The sequence below is a fragment of the Lissotriton helveticus genome, chromosome 3_1 (genome assembly GCF_964261635.1).
Source record: "Lissotriton helveticus chromosome 3_1, aLisHel1.1, whole genome shotgun sequence".
Lineage (NCBI taxonomy): Eukaryota > Metazoa > Chordata > Amphibia > Caudata > Salamandridae > Lissotriton > Lissotriton helveticus.
The window spans coordinates 900,816,910-900,837,683 of NC_136061.1; positions in this window are offsets into that span (position 1 = coordinate 900,816,910).

A 20,774-nucleotide genomic window follows, 5' to 3' on the forward strand; every position below is an offset into this window, starting at 1 on the left:
TCTATACTCCCTATTTAGTACACTGTGTTCTGAGAATAATAAAAATCTTTTGTTATTGGGAAATTAAATGAAGTGCCATTAATTGTAGGCCCTCATTGGTGTCATGCAAGGATATCAATGTCTGATGACTAGGGCAGTGGCGGCTGCTTCGGAACGGGGGTGATGATGCGGGGGGAAATTGGATAAAAACTTTTTTTTAACGTACCTTCTTTGTCGCTGCTGCACGCCTCTCCTCCATCCTCAATCTGCAACACAGGAGATCATATCTGCTGTCAGGAGTGGATATGAAGAGTCTCTCTACCTCAAATAGGTAATACGGCTCACCTCTACAAGCCAGGAAAGACTGCAAGAGGTCCACTCTGGGGTAGCGAAAAATAAGTAGTGAACTGCAATGACCTGCAATGTGACATGGACAGTATCCAATAAGAAGCCCTTATGGTACAATGTGAATTTGTGTTTTTGGTAAATCCATTGTTCGGCTGTAGGACTTCCCAAGTGAACTACCTGATCCAAAGTGCACTGATGCCGATACTCTGTTTCCCAAAGTAGCAATGACTAAGAAAGGATCACAAATCCCTCTTCTGATGATAAGAAGGTGCTGACATTTTTCAGTCAAAGTAAACCTTAAGTATATACTTCACTGTATCATGAGTTGATGAGTCGGATTAGGGACCATATTTATCAAGATTTTACGCAAGTCAGCAAGCCACCTTGCTGCACTGCGTGAAAGGGCAGGAATGCACTGTATATAACATTGTACGGCGCATTACTGTCTTAGGCAGGCACCCTTGTACTCTAGTGCAAGGGTGCATGCGTTACAGGCAGGATTGGTTTTCTGCATGTAGGTGCACCTCCCTGCACAAAGACAATAATTGGAGGCTTTTTAATCTTTCTATGTATGCTGCAGAATGCCGCAGACATTGAAAGAGGAAAAAACGTGGAGAAATAAAGATATTTCTCTTCATTACACCTCCCCTGGGGACGCGTAGCATTCTAATGTATTCCCAGGTCTACCGGTATTGGTAAAACTCTGGTAGCCTCCTGCTATGTGGAATGCCAACAATCGCAAAGGGCTCTGTTTTCATTGTGATCTTCCTCCTGCTGCCAACTCCCATTACACATGCTTCTTCTGTTAAAGGGCTGTATTGGTGAGCCTATACATACTGTCTGCAATGGAAGATGGTCATAAAATCAGTGCTATATGGCTTGGTCAACATGGAGTCAGCCTCCAGGACTCTTTTCTTCTTTTCATCTATGTGGTCTGTACAAGTATCAGTGGTGAGTGAAGATTCTCCACAGATAAACCTATACCTATACTAAGGTCATGATTACAGGTTTGGTGGTCTTCCTGTAGGACCGCCACCACGGCGGTCCCAGGAAGTCTGCTAAGACCCTGGTGAACCCGCCAGCCTAATCCGAGTTGAATCCAGGGCTGGCGGTGCAGCAGCGGTGGTGTCATGGCAGCAGGTATGTTTGGCTCATAAGAGAGCCTAAACAACATACTGCCGTTGTGACCACACCTCCAACACATCCATGCATGGTGTGGCATGCACACAGTATGCACACAAACGTGCACTTTTGGGGGTCATAATGTGTGCCGCCATGCACGAACCCTCATGGGCAGATTTGCTTTGGTGCCCTTCTGGGCGCCGCGTTCCATGCCTTACTGCCAAGCATTTCATGGCAGGGTCCTCGTCATTATTTTTTGGGCAGAAAGGCAGGTCAGAATCTGCTAAGCGATTTTGGCATGAGCACAGCCACGAATCCCGCCTGCTTTCCCCACCACCGCGGGATCCTGGATTTGGTGGTGGCAGTGGTCTTGTGGCAGTCCCGCCACCACCATCGTAATACGGTGACTGGACCCGCGGGATGGTGGTGGTCGGATCACCACAGCGAATACGGCGTTTCCAGGACCTTTGTAATCGCATTATAAGACCCTAAGTATGCTGTGATTACTATTAATTGCTAAATGAATACATGGTAAGAACATGTTTTATAAGTTTTTTGGAATAGTAATACGATTGGCTTTCCTGGAGTTTCACCCCAACAAATTACAGGTCTTATTTCATGTTGCCACAGACTGCAATGACATAACCTTGTGCCAACCTCAAATATTTGTATGATTGAGCTGAAGTCTATAACTGTTGCTTTTTACTTGTAAAGATTCATAACCACATTACTTATGGCAACTGACGAGGAATTCCTCTTAAAAGGGGGATGAATCAGAGGGTTTATTACCGAGTTAGCCTCAGCACTATTTAATCCTGCAATCTATAAAGTTAACGTGTACAGCTTTGTTACCAATGAAGTGCCCTTGCACAATTTATGAACTGCCAACGATGCTGCTGCCTATGAATCCCTCCTTCCTTCATACAGTACATGTCTGTAGCTGCACTCCTACTACTCAGTTTTAACATCCACATTGCACGAGTTGTCATTGAGTAAAACCATACATCTATCAAAAAAGGGAGGGAGAAAGAGGCTAAGGCTAGGCTCTGCCTCTTGATTCTACAGTATCATAATGTAACCCATACTTCATGGTTCGTGAGAGACTAGCCTATCTGAAAATGGGGCAGGTCTTACCAATTGGTATACCTGCTTTGAAAAGAAAATTATTTTATTTAGTCCTCTCACTCACCAGAGGTTGTCCTTAGGTGACATGCTTCATCATTGGGGCTTCCCAAGCAGCTGCTGCTTGGGGCGTGCTGTGACTTGCGAGGGATACGTAGGAGCACTTTTTGTGAAACTATGTGTGGTGCAGTGTGTGGTGGAGTGGTGTGAATTAGTGATTTAAAATACCTAACTAGTAAGCCTACACATTTATTCCTGCTTCTAGTTAGTATAGTAAAAAGGGGTTAGATGTAGAAATTGGATCCTGTAATGTGGTAAAATACCTAACCCTCTTGTCGGCATGTTTCAAGGTGTCCCCTACTCCTTTTCATCAGGACAGCATGAGGGCCTGCCTCATGTTTGCCACTCCGTTTGTGAACCTTTAATATGGTTTACAAGCAATTGAAAAGACACACCTATTGTGTGGATATCTTGTATACATACGGTTAATGATGAATCCGTAGTATCTGTACTGGGGAAAATATTATCATTAGTACATGTGACCTGCCCACAGGTGCAGGCCCAATCCCAGTGGTGTAGTTCCTATTGAACTGTGCTTAGGGAATAAAATCTATAATTTAGTGCATATCGTGATGTTCCATAAAAAAGTGATGAGATGGTAGGCGATCCTCCATTCGTATTTATGCATATTGTATCTGTACAGAGGGTGAAAAATATACATGACTATATATTCATCTCACTATCGGTGTTTACATGCACACCTTTGTGCACACTCATGTTGGAAAACACACTCTCAAAAGACAATACATGACATGACATGAAACATATAATGGAGTCCCACAATGGGTATTGTAACACTTGTTAGACGTGCTTAGGGGTCGATTAGGATGGCGGACGGAAGGACGTCCGCCGTCCTGGAGTATGCGGAAAAAGCCTTTTTTCCGTCCGCCTGCCGCGGACAATCCGTCTGCCATATTAGGATGGGAAACACTGTCAGATTTCCGTACGCGGCGGGAGAGCACGCACCGCCGCGGAACTACACCCGACCCCGCGGCGGACGTGACCAGTCCAGACACACCGCCGTACGGAATGACGTCTCCGACCGTCCTCCAAATCACGATGGTGGAAAACACACATAATATCGCTGCGGAAAAACAACCTGCCTGAACACGGCGGAATCACCACAGTGGAGATACCCACCACAAGCAGATCGCCGTCATGGATCCAGCGCTACACGCATTCCCGATACTCTTCGTGCTCCACCACCAGCAAGTCATGGACCATCATCGACGACGACGCAGGTACGCCAACCCACCAATTGCTGTCGGAAGGGGAGTACCTGCCAGGGCTGTGACGTTGGAAGGGGGAGTGTCATGTCAGAGGAAATACATTGACGATCGCACCAAAATATACACAATTGAAATACACAACCAGGAATGACAACGACAAACAACAACACATGATTTATTTTCTTTATTCAACATAATAGGTGTATAATATCGGATTATTCAAGAGCATGGGCACTGGGTACAACAGATCATGTACATCATTGGCAGCACATGAGAGGGCAGAATGCAGTATCAGAACAGCAACAGGGCATTGTGGACAACAGAGCAGGTACATCAGAGTCAGCATATGAGATGGGCTAAGTGCATCAGCAGTCCATTGCACAGAACAGCTACATCATTGGCAGCACATGATAGGGCAGAATGCAGTATCAGAACAGCAACAGGGCATTGTGGACAACAGAGCAGGTACATCAGAGGCAGCATATGAGATGGGCTAAGTGCATCAGCAGTCCATTGCACAGAACAGCTACATCATTGGCGGCACATGATAGGGCAGAATGCAGTATCAGAACAGCAACAGGGCACTGTGGACAACAGAGCAGGTACATCAGAGACAGCATATGAGATGGGCTAAGTGCATCAACAGTCCATTGCACAGAACAGCTACATCAGAGTCAGCAAATGAGAGGGGCTAAGTGCATCAACAGTCCATTGCACAGAACAGCTACATCATTGGCAGCACATGAGAGGGCAGAATGCAGTATCAGAACAGCAACAGGGCATTGTGGACAACAGAGCAGGTACATCAGAGGCAGCATATGAAATGGGCTAAGTGCATCAGCAGTCCATTGCACAGAACAGCTACATCATTAGCAGCACATGAGAGGGCAGAATGCAGTATCAGAACAGCAACAGGGCATTGTGGACAACAGAGCAGGTACATCAGAGGCAGCATATGAGATGGGCTAAGTGCATCAACAGTCCATTGCATAGAACAGCTACATCAGAGTCAGCAAATGAGAGGGGCTAAGTGCATCAACAGTCCATTGCACAGAACAGGTACATCATTGGCAGCACATGAGAGGGCAGAATGCAGTATCAGAACAGCAACAGGGCATTGTGGACAACAGAGCAGGTACATCAGAGGCAGCATATGAGATGGGCTGAGTGCATCAGCAGTCCATTGCACAGAACAGCTACATCATTGGCAGCACATGAGAGGGCAGAATGCAGTATCACAACAGCAACAGGGCATTGTGGGCAACAGAGCAGGTACATCAAAGGCAGCAAATGAGAGGGGCTAAGTGCATCAACAGTCCTTGCACAGAACAGCTACATCATTGGCAGCACATGAGAGGGCAGAATGCAGTATCAGAACAGCAACAGGGCATTGTGGACAACAGAGGTGGTACATCAGAGGCAGCATATGAGATGGGCTAAGTGCATCAGCAGTCCATTGCACAGAACAGCTACATCAGAGTCAGCAAATGAGAGGGGCTAAGTGCATCAACAGTCCATTGCACAGAACAGCTACATCATTGGTAGCACATGATAGGGCAGAATGCAGTATCAGAACAGCAACAGGGCATTGTGGACAACAGAGCAGGTACATCAGAGGCAACATATGAGATGGGCTAAGTGCATCAGCAGTCCATTGCACAGAACAGCTACATCAGAGTCAGCAAATGAGAGGGGCTAAGTGCATCAGCAGTCCATTGCACAGAACAGCTACATCATTGGCAGCACATGAGAGGGCAGAATGCAGTATCAGAACAGCAACAGGGCATTGTGGACAACAGCGCAGGTACATCAGAGGCAGCATATGAGATTGGCTAAGTGCATCAGCAGTCCATTGCACAGAACAGCTACATCATTGGCAGCACATGAGAGGGCAGAATGCAGTATCACAACAGCAACAGGGCATTGTGGACAACAGAGCAGGTACATCAGAGGCAGCATATGAGATGGGCTACGTGCATCAACAGTCCATTGCACAGAACAGCTACATCATTGGCAGCACATGAGAGGGCAGAATGCAGTATCAGAACAGCAACAGGGCATTGTGGACAACAGAGCAGGTACATCACCGGCTACCCAAGTACGTGTGTCAAGTGACCCGTGACAAGGACAATTATAATGTCTGGGTGGTTACATTCGTCAATCTACACACAAAGTAAAATGACATGTGAGTGATGGCAACTAAACCTCACACCACAGAATCTGGTGGACTGCTTGAACTACTTGCCTCGGACACACCGCCAGCACCAGCAACAGGAGTGTGAGACACAGCCACCGATCTACTGACTGACACATGAGCCATAGACCCAGACACACCGCCAGCACCAGAAACATGAGTGTGAGACACAGCCACCGATCTACTGACTGACACATGAGCCATAGACCCAGACACACCGCCAGCACCAGAAACAGGAATGTGAGACACAGCCACCGATCTACTGACTGACACATGAGCCATAGACCCAGACACACCGCCAGCACCAGAAACAGGAGTGTGAGACACAGCCACAGCTGTAGTGACTGACACATGAGCCCTAGACGCAGACACACCGCCAGCACCAGAAACAGGAGTGTGGGACACAGCCATAGATCTACTGACTGACACATGAGCCATAGACCCAGACACAGTGCCAGGACATGTCCCTGTACAGTGACCAACAAATACCATGCCTGCATCTGACACATGAGAGTGGCGGACAGACACAGTGCCAGTACCTGCAACAGGAGAGGGCACAACTGACACAGTGCTACTACATGATGCATGACAGCGTACAATAGACGCAGTGCCACTATCTGACACATGAGAGTGAACTGCAGCTGACCCACTGAAATGATGAGCCACAGGGCTGTATGGGCCAGGAGGCAGTGTGGCCCTGGGAGCTGGGGAAAGCTGTACTGGAGCGACATCTGAGTGGTCATGTGTCACGGGTGTGTGCCTCCGTTTTTTTGTCAAATGTTGTGCCACCCCGGACATGACAGGACTGGTAAGTGGAGTGGCATCATCAGACATAAAAGGTGTATCATGTGCTTTTGGTGGTCTGCTCTCTGGGGACGTGCTGGACCCTGCCTGCCGTTTGCTGTGGGCCTGCCTTCTGCCCTCTGCATCATGTGCAATGGGGGATGCAACAACAGTGTACTCCTTCCTCTGCTTCTGCGGGGCGTGGATGGGAGTACAGGTATGGGGAGACTCCACCGCTGACACATGTGTTGTACGTTCCTTAAACATCATCCTCAGTGCAGCCAGGGGTGAGATATGCCTGTCCATGATGGTGCTCGTGTCCATGGGAGAACCCTTGGCCATGGGATGTGCCTTGGACGTAGGAGGTTTCCTGTCCCTGGAATGTCCCTGATCCCTTGCCGGTGCCCTGTCCCTGGGTGCAGACTTGTCCATTGTAGTGTCCCTCTCCTTGGAAGTGTCCTTGTCCTTGGGCGTGTCCCTGCTCTTGGGAGGTGCCCTTTCCTTGGAAGTGTCCTTGTCCTTGGGAGTGTCCCTGCTCTTGGGAGGTGCCCTTTCCTTGGAAGTGTCCTTGTCCTTGGGAGTGTCCCTGCTCTTGGGAGGTGCCCTTTCCTTGGAAGTGTCCTTGTCCTTGGGAGTGTCCCTGCTCTTCGGAGGTGCCCTTTCCTTGGAAGTATCCTTGTCCTTGGGAGTGTCCCTGCTCTTGGGAGGTGCCCTTTCCTTGGAAGTGTCCTTGTCCTTGGGAGTGTGCCTGCTCTTGGGAGGTGCCCTTTCCTTGGAAGTGTCCTTGTCCTTGGGAGTGTCCCTGCTCTTGGGAGGTGCCCTTGGCTTGGGAATCCAGTTTTGTGGGGGATGCCTGTGTAGCATGTGAATCCATTTCCCCCAACACCACTTGATGATCCTGTGTGTCATCTTCAGTGTTGTTCACGTCGTCTTCGGAGAAAGATATCCCAGTCCTAGGGGATGGTGTCTGTGCCCTCCGTGCCCTGCCTGTCTGCCTGTGGCTGCTCCTAGTGAAATAACCTGATTAAGAGGCCTGGTCTGATGACTCACTCTCCCCTGTAACATCAAGTGGTGTGGATGGTGGCACAGAAGTGGCACCCTGTCTATGTGACTGTACAATGGCTGAGGACACAGTGTTTGCCAATGACTGAACTGTTCTGTGGAGACCAGCAACATCGCCATGCATCCCCTCCATGAATGCCACCACCTGACCCAACTTCCTATTGTGGTCTTGGAATGCATTGATCATGTTGGTCTGCCCTACACACATCTGTCGCAGCAGATACAACAGCCTCAGCACAAAGTGCACTTTGTGTCACAGGGGCAGGCTCTGCGGTGCCTGCACCGAAGGCAACTCTGCTCCCCCTCCTCTGGCGAGCACGAGCAGTACATGTTGCAGTGGGTGGCAGTGTGGGCCCTGTGTGCTGTGTCCCGACTGAGGGTGTCGATTGCCCACTCCCTGTCTGTGACAACGGTTGTGACTCACCAACACTGTTTGAGGATGAGGACGATGGTGTCTCCACATGTGAGTCCTCAGGGAAGGTTCTGTCTTCTCTCCGTGGCTGCTCTCTTCAGTCTCAGTCTGCGTGTGTGTCATCTCGGATCCGGATGCATTGCCACCACTCATCTTCGTCGTCTGTGTCTCAGTGCCCTCGGCGAAAGCTGGAAGAGATGTTAACCTAAGTGACACACTCACGTACTGAAGGTTTCAAAGTCACACCGTTTCTTACAGTCGATTGACATGTAGCACCCATCCTGTACACAAACCACCCCTAACACACATCCTCACATCATAGATCCATGGGTGTCTGTGAAACCTGTACATCATACAAACAGGGCAAGTGCATGCAGACCACCACACATGTCATGCCATGGGACACCAGACCTCAACGGCATGTCCTGGAACCCTCAAATACAAATCAACTGGTATGTCCACCTGGCGGAGATGGGTGCTAACGCTCACTCCGCTAATGACAGCAACATGCAATATATGCAAAAGATACACACCACGGATGTCACTACTGTGTCTGTGCACGGATACATGCATTCACTCACAAGTTACAGACACATACAGTCTGCTTACTGCTAGTTTGCTGTTGATCCTCTCTCAGCCGGGCGGACAGGTCAGGATGCGACACAGCAATTATGCGGTGCATTAGAGGTGTCATGGTGCGTCGGGCAAGGCGGACTGTTCTCGGAATGATCCCCAGTGTCATCTCCGCAACGTGCTTGCTGAGCCTGGATATGTCGTCCCAGCGCTTGTGGCAGTGTGTGTGTCGTCTATTGCACACCCCCACTGCCCCGTACATCACGTGCTATGGTCCTCCACATGGCCTTGCGAAGGTGCAGCTTCACCTACCAGGATGGGAGACAAGAGGGTAACGTCAGTGGACTGTTTCACAATAATTTACATTGCAGAAACACGTATCTTCATGCAGCCATGCGCAGTACAACACATGTGAGGGTCCCGCAGCACACCGCCAAGCTTGCAGAAGCAAGGAGTCAGTGACCACCTCATGCCCACCAACATGTTACCCACTGCACTTACCACTTGTCCGGGGGCACCGTAGAGCCGTTCATAGTGGCTGAGCACACCGTCCACAAGGACATCCAGCTCCGCTGCGGTGAAGGGACGAGACCGGATCTCTCGCACTCTCAACATGGCAAGGTCCAGGACTGTGGCACTACAGAAGCAGTTGTTGGATAGCTCAGGAGCAGCAGGTGGAGGTGACGGTCGCAGGCAGCAGTTGTTGGATAGCTCAGGAGCAGCAGGTGGAGGTGACGGTCGCAGGCAGCAGTTGTTGGATAGCTCAGGAGCAGCAGGTGGAGGTGACGGTCGCAGGCAGCAGTGGCTGGAAGCATTGAATGTGTGCAGGAAATCTTCACACATATATAGGGCCCTGAGCTCATATCAGGGGCACACGTCTGCATCAATTGGTTTTCCCTGGATGCTTCTTTCAAAAAGAGCCAATGACTCACATTGTTGTGGCGGTGCACGTCTCCCGCAATTTTTGAATGCGCTTACGTGCAATGTGTAACCTGTTCCCATTGGCTACATGTGCACGGACCATCACATTCACACACCGCCTACCGCATGTGTGCGCTACTGCGACGGTGCATCATTTGAAAATTATTCACTCACTGGCGCCGCTATGGCGGTGCACACTTTCCGCGGGGGCGGTGCAGGCCAACACATACATTTGATGTTGCAATCTGGAATGGCAGTTCAGAAACACCCTTACAGTGTTATTGCCTCACCCATCGCCAGTCCAGGCCGGTCACCCACCGCCAGTCCAGCCTGGTCACCCACCGCCAGTCCAGCCCGGTCACCCACCGCCAGTCCAGGCTGGTCACCCACTGCCAGTCCAGGCCGGTCACCCACCGCCAGTCCAGCCCCGTCACCCACCACCAGTCTAGCCCGGTCACTCACCGCCAGTCCAGCCCGGTCACCCACCGCCAGTCCAGGCCGGTCACCCACCGCCAGTCCAGGCCGGTCATCCACCGCCAGTCCTGGCACCGCCCAGTCCTGGCGGTGGGTGACCGGCCTGGACTGGTGGTGGGTGACCGGGCTGGACGGGTGGTGGGTGACTGGGCTGGACTGGCGGTGGGTGACCGACCTGGACTGGCGGTGGGTGACCGGCCTGGACTGGCGGTGGGTGACCGGCCTGGACTGGCGGTGGGTGACAGAGCTGGACTGGCGGTGGGTGACCGGCCTGGACTGGTGGTGGGTGACCGGCCTGGACTGGCGGTGGGTGAGGCAATAACACTGTAAGGGGTTGTTTCAACTGCCATTTCATATTGCATCATCAAATGTATGTGTTTGCCTGCACCGCCACCGCGGAAGGCGTGCACCGCCATAGCGGCGCCAGTGACTGATTGATTTCAAATGATGCACCGTCGCGGTAGTGCACACATGCATTTAGCGGGGTGCAACCGGGATGGTCATTGACCATACAGCATATATCATGCTTAATTGCTGTGTAATCGGTCATCTCCTGTGTTGGTGGAAGGCGTCCCCAGATGGCGTATGTACACACACTGCATGTCTCCACACACATGTAATCTTCTTAGTTGTACGTGTGTGTCAGGACATGTCCGGAATGCTGTAAGATTTTTGATGTGTAGTCTATGGACCATGTCCACGTGCCACATTCATGTCCATTTGTTGCATGTGTGCTCAGACTGTAGACCTTGCCAGTGGTTAACAAAGGCTAGTGTTGTGGGCCAAATTTGCGTCAGATGTGCATTGCGAAGTGTTGACATATTGGTCTTGTGGACACACGTGTTCATTTCTACACATCTACACAGTACCGCAAGGGTGTGTACACACATTCATTAGCTGTTGTGAGTGTGTGGTTTGTGTGTGCAAGTAACAATGATGTGTGTGTACATGCATTCTGTATATGCGTGTTTGTTGTTGTGTGCCCATGCATGTCAGCTGAGGGGGCATTGTATGTGTGTTCATGGGTGCATGAACACAAGTAGGGTGTGTTCCAATTTCATGTTGTTTGTGCACGTACATGTGTGTCTGTGTGGACGCTTGTCCACATATGGGCTCTCAGTCATGTGTTGTTGCAAGATGTTTGAACATGTGTGCACGTTACATTGTACATGTTAGCCCACAGGATGTTATTTGTGGCTGTACATTGTGTGTGTAGTCAGCTCTATTGCCTTATATATTGTTCCGGTCACACATATCATCACTGTCTGCAACATGTATAATTAGAATTGTGGTGATCAAGATGTGATAGTGTTGCACAGCTATGCGTTGTTGGTCATTTGACATCTGCTGCCATCTACTCCCACACAGGAGGGCTCCAAATGTGCATCGACCATACACTGTGCTGGAGGACATGGTTGACGAGGAGGTGATCCGCAAATACCGGCTTGACCGACTGAGATTGCAGGAGCTTGTCACACAATTGTCACCTCATCTACAGCCATGCAGGACATATCCTGGAGCTTTCACACCCACAGTAAAGGTGATGGCGGCACTTCATTTCTTTGCGACTGGCACTTTCCAGTACACAGTTGGTCATGCGGGAGGGATGTCATAATCCATGTTCAGCATGGTTCTGCGGGATGTCCTGAATGTCATGATGCTTTACAAGGATGATTACATCCATTTTCCACGTCAGGCACAGTTGGCAGCAGTCAAAGGGAACTTCTATGCCCTGGTCCAGTTACCACACGTAGTGGGTTCAATTGATGGGACACATATTGGTCTCATACCACCCCGGGCACGTGAAGCTGTATATAGGAATCGGAAGCACTACCATTCGATCAACGTGCAAGTGGTGTGCCTGGTTGACAACATCATCTCGCATGTGTGTGCCAGATTTCCCGGTTCCGCCCATGACTCCCACATCATGCGGAGCAGCATTGTCCCACAACTGATGGCTAATCTGCGTCCAGAACGTGTGTGGCTTGTAGGTGAGTGTGCTGAAAGGACAATTGTGTTGTCAGTGTGTTGTGAGGACAATTGTGTTGTATGTGTGGCATGGTGTTTCCACAAATACTGGTAATGGAATTTGTGTCTGTCATCACCCCACCTAGGCGACTCTGTGTACCCAAACAGGCCGTGGCTGCTGAGCCCCATCAGGAATCCTACTACCCCTGGTGAATTGCGTTATAATGATGCCCATGGGAGGACAAGTCGAGTGATAAAACGTACTTTTGGACTGCTGAAGTCTAGGTTTCGGTGCCTTGACAAAACCGGAGGGGCCCTGCCATACTCACCAGGCAAAGTATGCAAAATCGTGATTGCCTGCTGCATGCTCCACAACCTGGCCTTGCGCAATAACATTGAACTGATCATGGACCCTGAAGACCAACAGGTTGCTCGGCCTCCCATCCCACCCATGTCGACTGATGAGGATAGTGGTGAGGAAGAAGGTGTGGACCAGAGGCGTCAGCTCATTGATCGCTATTTCCCTTGAATGTGAGTAACTACCGCTTGTATAGCCAGACAATGCGTGATGTATGTTTGGTGGCGGAGTGTGGATGTGGTGTGTCTATGCTGCCTGTTCTGGTATGTTCTGTTTGCAAATGTGTGTGTTAGATGGGGTACATGCTATGCTCCCTGATGTGTGTCCTGTGAGCCACTTAATTGGTGATGAGTGTGGTTTGTGGGATGTTGCAGTACAGTGTGTTGTGATGGGTGTGAATCTCTTTCCTGACCTGTGTTTGTTGTTCTCTCATTATCCCTAGGTCACTCCCACAGGGGCATGATTCTCACCAACATTGATTCCTGCACCTGGTAACGTTACATTCTAAGACAATCATGTGATTAAAACATGGAGGCCACACATCATTGAGTGTTTACGTGATGTTTATTTACAGGTTGAGGATTGATGTTGGTGCATATTTACAAAGAAGTGTTGGTGGGGGAGTGAGAGTTGAAGGTCATGGCAGATGAAAACACTGTGGGGACACCACAATGTGTGATGTCCAGCTAGTCCAACAGACGTGTGGCATTAGTTGGCATTGTGGGACAGGATCGTTTTCAGGGTGAATGGAAGGCTCGGACAAGGGTGAAGTCATTGGCGCCCCCTCTTAGAGAGGGTAGATGGAGCAACACCACTGCTCTCACCTGCATCCAGCCTCGGACGGCCCCTCCGTCTTGTAACCGGAGCGGAGACAGCTGTGGGGGCAGGTTGGTCAGGGCCACCTCCCTGTCCGTGGGCTCAGGTGTGGGTGGCGGTGGTGTTGGGGAGCGGTCCCGCTGGGCACTAGGGTGAGGGGGTGGTGGTGTGGCGCGGGATAGCCAGTCCCTCCACAGAGCAGTTGCACGGCCCATGATGTCCACAATTTGCCCTATGCGGGTATCAATTGACCGCAACAGATTACTGTTCTCTTGTGAGTCTTGGTGGGCCCGATCAGACTGTTCCTGCGCCCGCTGATAGGAGGCATTGACTCTTGCGATGGCTTCCAGTGTTTTGGCGGCAGGATGGGGTGGGCGTCCTTCCCCACCTCGACGGACAACTGCACTCCTGGTAGTGTGCTGTGCCCTCACCTGTGTCCTCTCATGTCCACTCTCCCTGCTTGCCTGGGATGTTGATGGTCCATGATCGGCTGATGGCTCAGGCAGGGTGGCACAGGCAGGAGTGGTGGTGGTGGTGGAGGTGGTGGTGGTGGTGGTGGCTGCACAGCTCACTATGGCAGGTGATGGTGTGGTGACACAGGCCGAGGTGGTAGAGGCAGTGATGTCCTGGGAGCATGATGGCCCTGGTAGTCTGCTTGGTCCCACCTCGTCCTCTGCGTCTGAGCTGGCAATGGGCTCATCCCCAGAGAGTCCGTGCTGTGAGGGGGGCGACTGGTGTTGGTGGTTGCTGCTTTCGCCAGTCAAGTTGCGATAACCTGAGGGACAAGATTATCATGATCAATGCTGTGGACATGACATGTTTTTGGTAACAACATTACAAATCAATTACCTCTCTCACACACCCCAGGCACTCCCCCCACCCACCGCCATCCCTCCCTGTGGACATGGGGGCCTGTTGGGAGTTGTAGTGCTGGTCTCTCACACACCCCACACACCGCCATCCCTCCATGTGGACATGGGGCCTGTTGGGAGTTGTAGTGCTGTTCTCTCACACCCCCACATACCTCTCTCACACACCCCACCCACCTCTCTCACACCCACCACCCACCACCACCCTCCCTGTGGACATGGGGGTCTGTTGGGAGTTGTAGTTCTGGTCTCTCACACACCCCACCCACCGCCATCCCTCCATGTGGATATGGGGGCCTGTTGGGAGTTTTAGTGCTGGTCTCTCACACCCCCCACACACCTCTCTCACACACCCCACCCACCTCTCTCACACCCACCACCCACCACCACCCTCCCTGTGGACATGGGGGCCTGTTGGGAGTTGTAGTGCTGGTCTCTCACACACCCCACCCACCGCCATCCCTCCATGTGGACATGGGGGCCTGTTGGGAGTTGTAGTGCTGGTCTCTCACCCCCCCACATACCTCTCTCACACACCCCACCCACCTCTCTCACAACCCCACCCACCACCACCCTCCCTGTGGACATGGGGGCCTGTTGGGAGTTGTAGTGCTGGTCTCTCACACACCCCACCCACCGCCATCCCTCCATGTCGACATGGGGGCCTGTTGGGAGTTGTAGTGCTGGTCTCTCACACCCCCCACACACCTCTCTCACACACCCCACACACCTCTCTCACACCCACCACCCACCACCTCCCTCTCTGTGGACATGGGGGCCTGTTGGGAGTTGTAGTGCTGGTCTCTTACCCCACCCACCCACCACCATCCCTCCCTGTGGACATGGGGGCCTGTTGGGAGTTGTAGTGCTGGTCTCTCACATCCCCCACACACCTCTCTCACACACCCCACCCACCTCTCTCACACACCCCACCCATCACTGCCCTCCCTGTGGACATGGGGGCCTGTTGGGAGTTGTAGTGCTGGTCTCTCACACACCCCGCCCACCGCCATCCCTCCATGTGGACATGGGGGCCTGTTGGGAGTTGTAGTGCTGGTCTCTCACACCCCCCACACACCTCTCTCACCCCCCCCACCCACCACCACCCTCCCTGTGGACATGGGGGCCTGTTGGGAGTTGTAGTGCTGGTCTCTCACACACCTCTCTCACACACCCCACCCACCTCTCTCACACACCCCACCCACCACCACCCTCCCTGTGGACATGGGGGCCTGTTGGGAGTTGTAGTGCTGGTCTCTCACACACCCCACCCACCGCCATCCCTCCATGTGGACATGGGGGCCTGTTGGGAGTTGTAGTGCTGCTCTCTCACACACCCCACACACCTCTCTCACACCCCCCACCCACCACCACCCTCCCTGTGGACATGGGGGCCTGTTGGGAGTTGTAGTGCTGGTCTCTCACATCCCCCACACACCTCTCTCACACACCCCACCCACCTCTCTCACACACCCCACCCATCACCGCCCTCCCTGTGGACATGGGGGCCTGTTGGGAGTTGTAGTGCTGGTCTCTCACACACCCCACCCACCGCCATCCCTCCATGTGGACATGGGGGCCTGTTGGGAGTTGTAGTGCTGGTCTCTCACACCCCCCACACACCTCTCTCACACCCCCCCACCCACCACCACCCTCCCTGTGGACATGGGGGCCTGTTGGGAGTTGTAATGCTGGTCTCTCACACACCTCTCTCACACACCCCACCCACCTCTCTCACACACCCCACCCACCACCACCCTCCCTGTGGACATGGGGGCCTGTTGGGAGTTGTAGTGCTGGTCTCTCACACACCCCACCCACCGCCATCCCTCCATGTGGACATGGGGGCCTGTTGGGAGTTGTAGTGCTGGTCTCTCACACCCCCCACACACCTCTCTCACACCCCCCACCCACCACCACCGTCCCTGTGGACATGGGGGCCTGTTGGGAGTTGTAGTGCTGGTCTCTCACACACCTCTCTCACACACCCCACCCACCTCTCTCACACACCCCACCCACCACCACCCTCCCTGTGGACATGGGGGCCTGTTGGGAGTTATAGTGCTGGTCTCTCACACCCCCCACACACCTCTCTCACACACCCCACCCACCTCTCTCACACACCCCACCCACCACCACCCTCCCTGTAGACATGGGGGCCTGTTGGGAGTTGTAGTGCTGGTCTCTCACACACCCCACCCACCGCCATCCCTCCATATGGACATGGGGGCCTGTTGGGAGTTGTGGTACTGGCTGCTTTGACAACATGCAAGCCTGGGAACGTAGGAGGCAACATTTGTGTTTGGTCATGGTGGGTGCATCTGTGGCCAGGACTTCACATTTGGGTGACTGTGTGGTCCACAGGAATGGATTGGGGCCAGGGAGATGTGTGTTGGCAGTTGTGCATGGCAGACCATGGCAGTGTGATCGTGGTCATTTGTTTGTACTTACCAGCCTCTTCTCCCTCCTCGATTCCTTCCAGGCTCTCAGGGTGCAGTATTGCCAGCACCTTCTCCTCCCATTCAGCAAATGGTAAGGGCTCCGGGGGAGTGCCGCCGCCAGTGTGGTGTGCCCGCAGGTGGTTCTTCGCCCTGATGCCTTTCACCCTTGCCTTGAGGTCGTGCCACCGCCTCTGGATGTCGTGTTTGGTGCGTGGCACGGTCCCTGACGCATTCACTCTGGTCACTATCCTGTCCCACATGTGGTTTTTGGTTGCCAAGGTTGTCTGCTGGACTAGGTTGCCGAAGAGCTGTGGTTCGACACGGATGATTTCATCCACCATGACCTTCAACTCAGTGTCAGTGAATTTTGGATTTTTCTTTGATGCCATAGTGTGTGATGTGCAAGGTGTTGTTGTGGTGGGGTGGGATGTGCAGGTGTGTGGTGTGTAGGGATGGTGTTGTGTTGGTTTGTGTGGTGTGTGTGTTTGTGAGCAGGTTGTATGTGTGTTTGTGTGTGTCTGCTGTTCGTGGTAATGTGGCTCTTGCTTGCAGCTATGCTGTGATGCAAAGGACTGTGGTAGTGGGAGGGATTCATTTTATACTCTGTGTGGTGGTGGTGGTGTCACAATGGTTGTTGGCAATCAGGTGTTCTGTGGGTGTGGTGTTAAGGTGTATTTTTCGGGGCTTGGGGTGGGTGTCATTGGGGCGTGTAGTTGCTGGGGGTGGGTGTTTCAGGTGGTTGGGTGTTCTGTTTAATGTATTTTCTATTTACTTCCGTCTGCCATTTTGTAATCGGTTTGACGGCAGGGATGGTGTTTGTGTGGTCCTTCCGCAGTCATGGTCCGTTTTCGGAGGTATTGTTTCCGCCGCGGTGGAGGACGGCAGTGAGTTCCGTTGGAATGGCGGCATTATCCTAATCGCGCGGACGGACCCTTCGCAGGTATGGCGGCGGTTGGGCCTGTTCCCGCGGTCATGTCCGTCCGCGGCGGTGGGTGTTCTTTTGGTTACGTCTGCCGCGGACGGTGTTAGATGCGTTCCGTCTGCCGCGGACGGTGTTTGATGTGATCCGTCCGCCGCGGTCGGAGATTTTTGACATGAATATCCTAATCGTAACCGCGGATTCTCCGCGGTGCGGGCGGAAGTGATTTTGCGGCGACCATGGCGGACGGTACCCTTTTCCGTCCGCCATCCTAATGTGCCCCTTAGTTATTAGCAGTAATATGCCCCATGGTCTGCCTGGGTGGAGGGGCCTGTATACCCTGTGGGAGTAAAAAATATATATATTGTTTATTATAGATTTTGCTCCTATTTCAGTTTTAGTCTTGAATTGTTGTAGCTGCGTGATATCTACAAGTCATGAAACATGCTTATTCTTATTAAAAGCGTGGTCGGTAATGTCAATGCAGAGGTGGTCGGGATGACTAGAAATGCAGAGATCAGTAAAAGCGATTGCACGATTATTTAAACGTTTTAATTCTCCCTATATTTGTATGTGACATGCATTTCCAAATGCCGCTAAAGAAACTCTGTGATAGGTTAAACAAACGGTTACTCAACCCAGGGCATTACTGTGCTAAATGTCTTGTTAATATTGGGCGTGCAGGCAAAATTAAGGTCTACGCTTGTCTGATGTTAAACGCGAGATCCTTTATAAGAATATTCCCTGTGGAGATGGATCAAAAAACATTAGCTCAGGCTCCGCTAATGTGCTAAATGTCAAGTTAAATACGGACTCAAATTAGGCTCCCATGATGGCAAAATTTCCGATCTGCGCGTGTCTCATTTTGAACCCGAGATCGTTCGCTAGAGTATTCCCTTTGTAGATAAATCAAGAAAACACTTACTTTGGCTCAGCTTCCCTCCGTCTTGTTAGACCTACTCATACCTCGGGCGGCCGCATCTTACTGTTGACTAACTACATGTTGGTTATGAGTGTTTCCGGGCTTGATCCGTTACCACGTGGGAGGAGAAAACGGGACAGCAAAAAGAATAGAACGTTTCGTAAGTGTTTTTGCTTGCACAACCAATATTAACAAGACATTTAGCACAGTAATGCCCTGGGTTGAGTAACCGTTTGTTTAACCTATCACAGAGTTTCTCTGGCGGCATTTGGAAATGCATGTCGCATACAAATATAGGGAGAATTAAAACCTTTCAATAATCGTGCAATCGCTTTTACTGATCTCTGCATTTCTAGTCATCCCGACCACCTCTGCATTGACATTACCGACCACGCTTTTAATAAGAATAAGTACGCTTCATGACTTTTAGATATCACGCAGCTACAGCGATTCAAGACTAAAACTGAAATAGAAGCAAAATCTACAACAAACAATATATATATTTTTTACTCCCACAGGGTATACAGGCCCCTCCACCCAGGCGGACCATGGGGCATATTACTGCTAATAACTAAGTACATCTAACAAGTGTTACAATACCCATTGTGGGACTCCAATATATGTTTCATGTCATGTCATGTATTGTCTTTTGTGAGTGTGTTTTCCAACATGAGTGTGCACGAAGGTGTGCATGTAAACACCGATAGTGAGATGTATATATAGTCATGTATATTTTTCACCCCCTGTACAGATACAACATGCACAGATACGAATGGAGGATCACCTACCGTCTCATCACTTTTTTATGGAACATCACGATATGCACTAAATTAAAGATTTCATTCCATAGGCACAGTTCAAGAGGAACTACACCACTGGGATTGGGCCTGCCCCTGTGGGCAGGTCACATGTACTAATGATATTATTTTTCCCCAATACGGATTCATCATTAACCGTATGTATACAAGATACACACAATAGGTGTGTCTTTTCAATTTCTTGTAAACCATATTAAGGGTTCACAAATGGAGTGGCAAACATGAGGCGGGCCCTCATGCTGTCCTGATGAAAAGGTGTAGGGGACACCTTGAAACATGTCGACAAGAGAGTTAGGTTTTTGACCACATTACAGGATCCAATTCCTACATCTAACCCCTTTTTACTATACCAACTAGAAGCAGGAATAAACGTGTAGGCTTACTAGTTAGGTATTTTTAAATCACTAATTCACACCACTCCACCACACACTGCACCACATATAGTTTCACAAAAAGTGCTCCTACGTATCCCTCGCAAGTCGCAGCACGCCCCAAGCAGCAGCTGCTTGGGAAGCCCCAATGATGAAGCATGTCACCTAAGAGTGAGGGGACTAAAGAAAATAATTTTCTTTTCCAAGTAGGTATACCAATTGGTAAGACCTGCCCCATTTTCAGATAGGCTAGTCTCTCACGACCCATGAAGTATGGGTTACATTATGATACTGTAAAACCATACATCCCCATTTGTTCAGGGGCATAGCTTCCCTGGTGGAGCAGGTGCAGTGGAACCAGGGCCCGAGGTTTGTGGGCCCACCACCGAATTAATGCAGTATTTTACAATTCAGTGAGAAAGCCCGTTTCCTTCCATGCAGTAGGACCCTCTGCATTTTTGTTCTTGACACCTAATTGAGAGCAATGGTTTGACCTGTAAAAGTGACACACCGACCCAATGCTTATGTTGGAATTGAGTTATATCAGAAGGGCCTAACTTTCGCTTCTGGAAGCAAAGTATACCACACCATTGCCCTGCTTTAGCTGCAATACAGAGCTTTGTTTGACATATTTATTTATGTTTTATTAATTTTGCATTTGTATATGGTTTGCAAAGGTCCAAGAGAGAAAGAATGTTCCACATTGCACACTCATTGCAGCAAAATTAATGTGAGGGATACAAATTCTATACAAGTACAAACCTGAGAAAAAAAATAAAGCAGTAAATCAGAGTAGGGATATGTGTCACCGGAGTAATTAATAAGGTAGAGCAGTGAACAACAATAGCCAGTGCTTTAAGTTCATGACGGAAGTGTTGGTACTCACTATTCAGAGTGCCTATTTGCTCCTGATAAGTGCCAGTACTCTCCTTTTAAATGTATTTCAGCAAAACTCAAAAGTGCAGGTACTCTCTTTTTCTAATGAATGAAGTGCAGGTACCTGCCCATTTTCC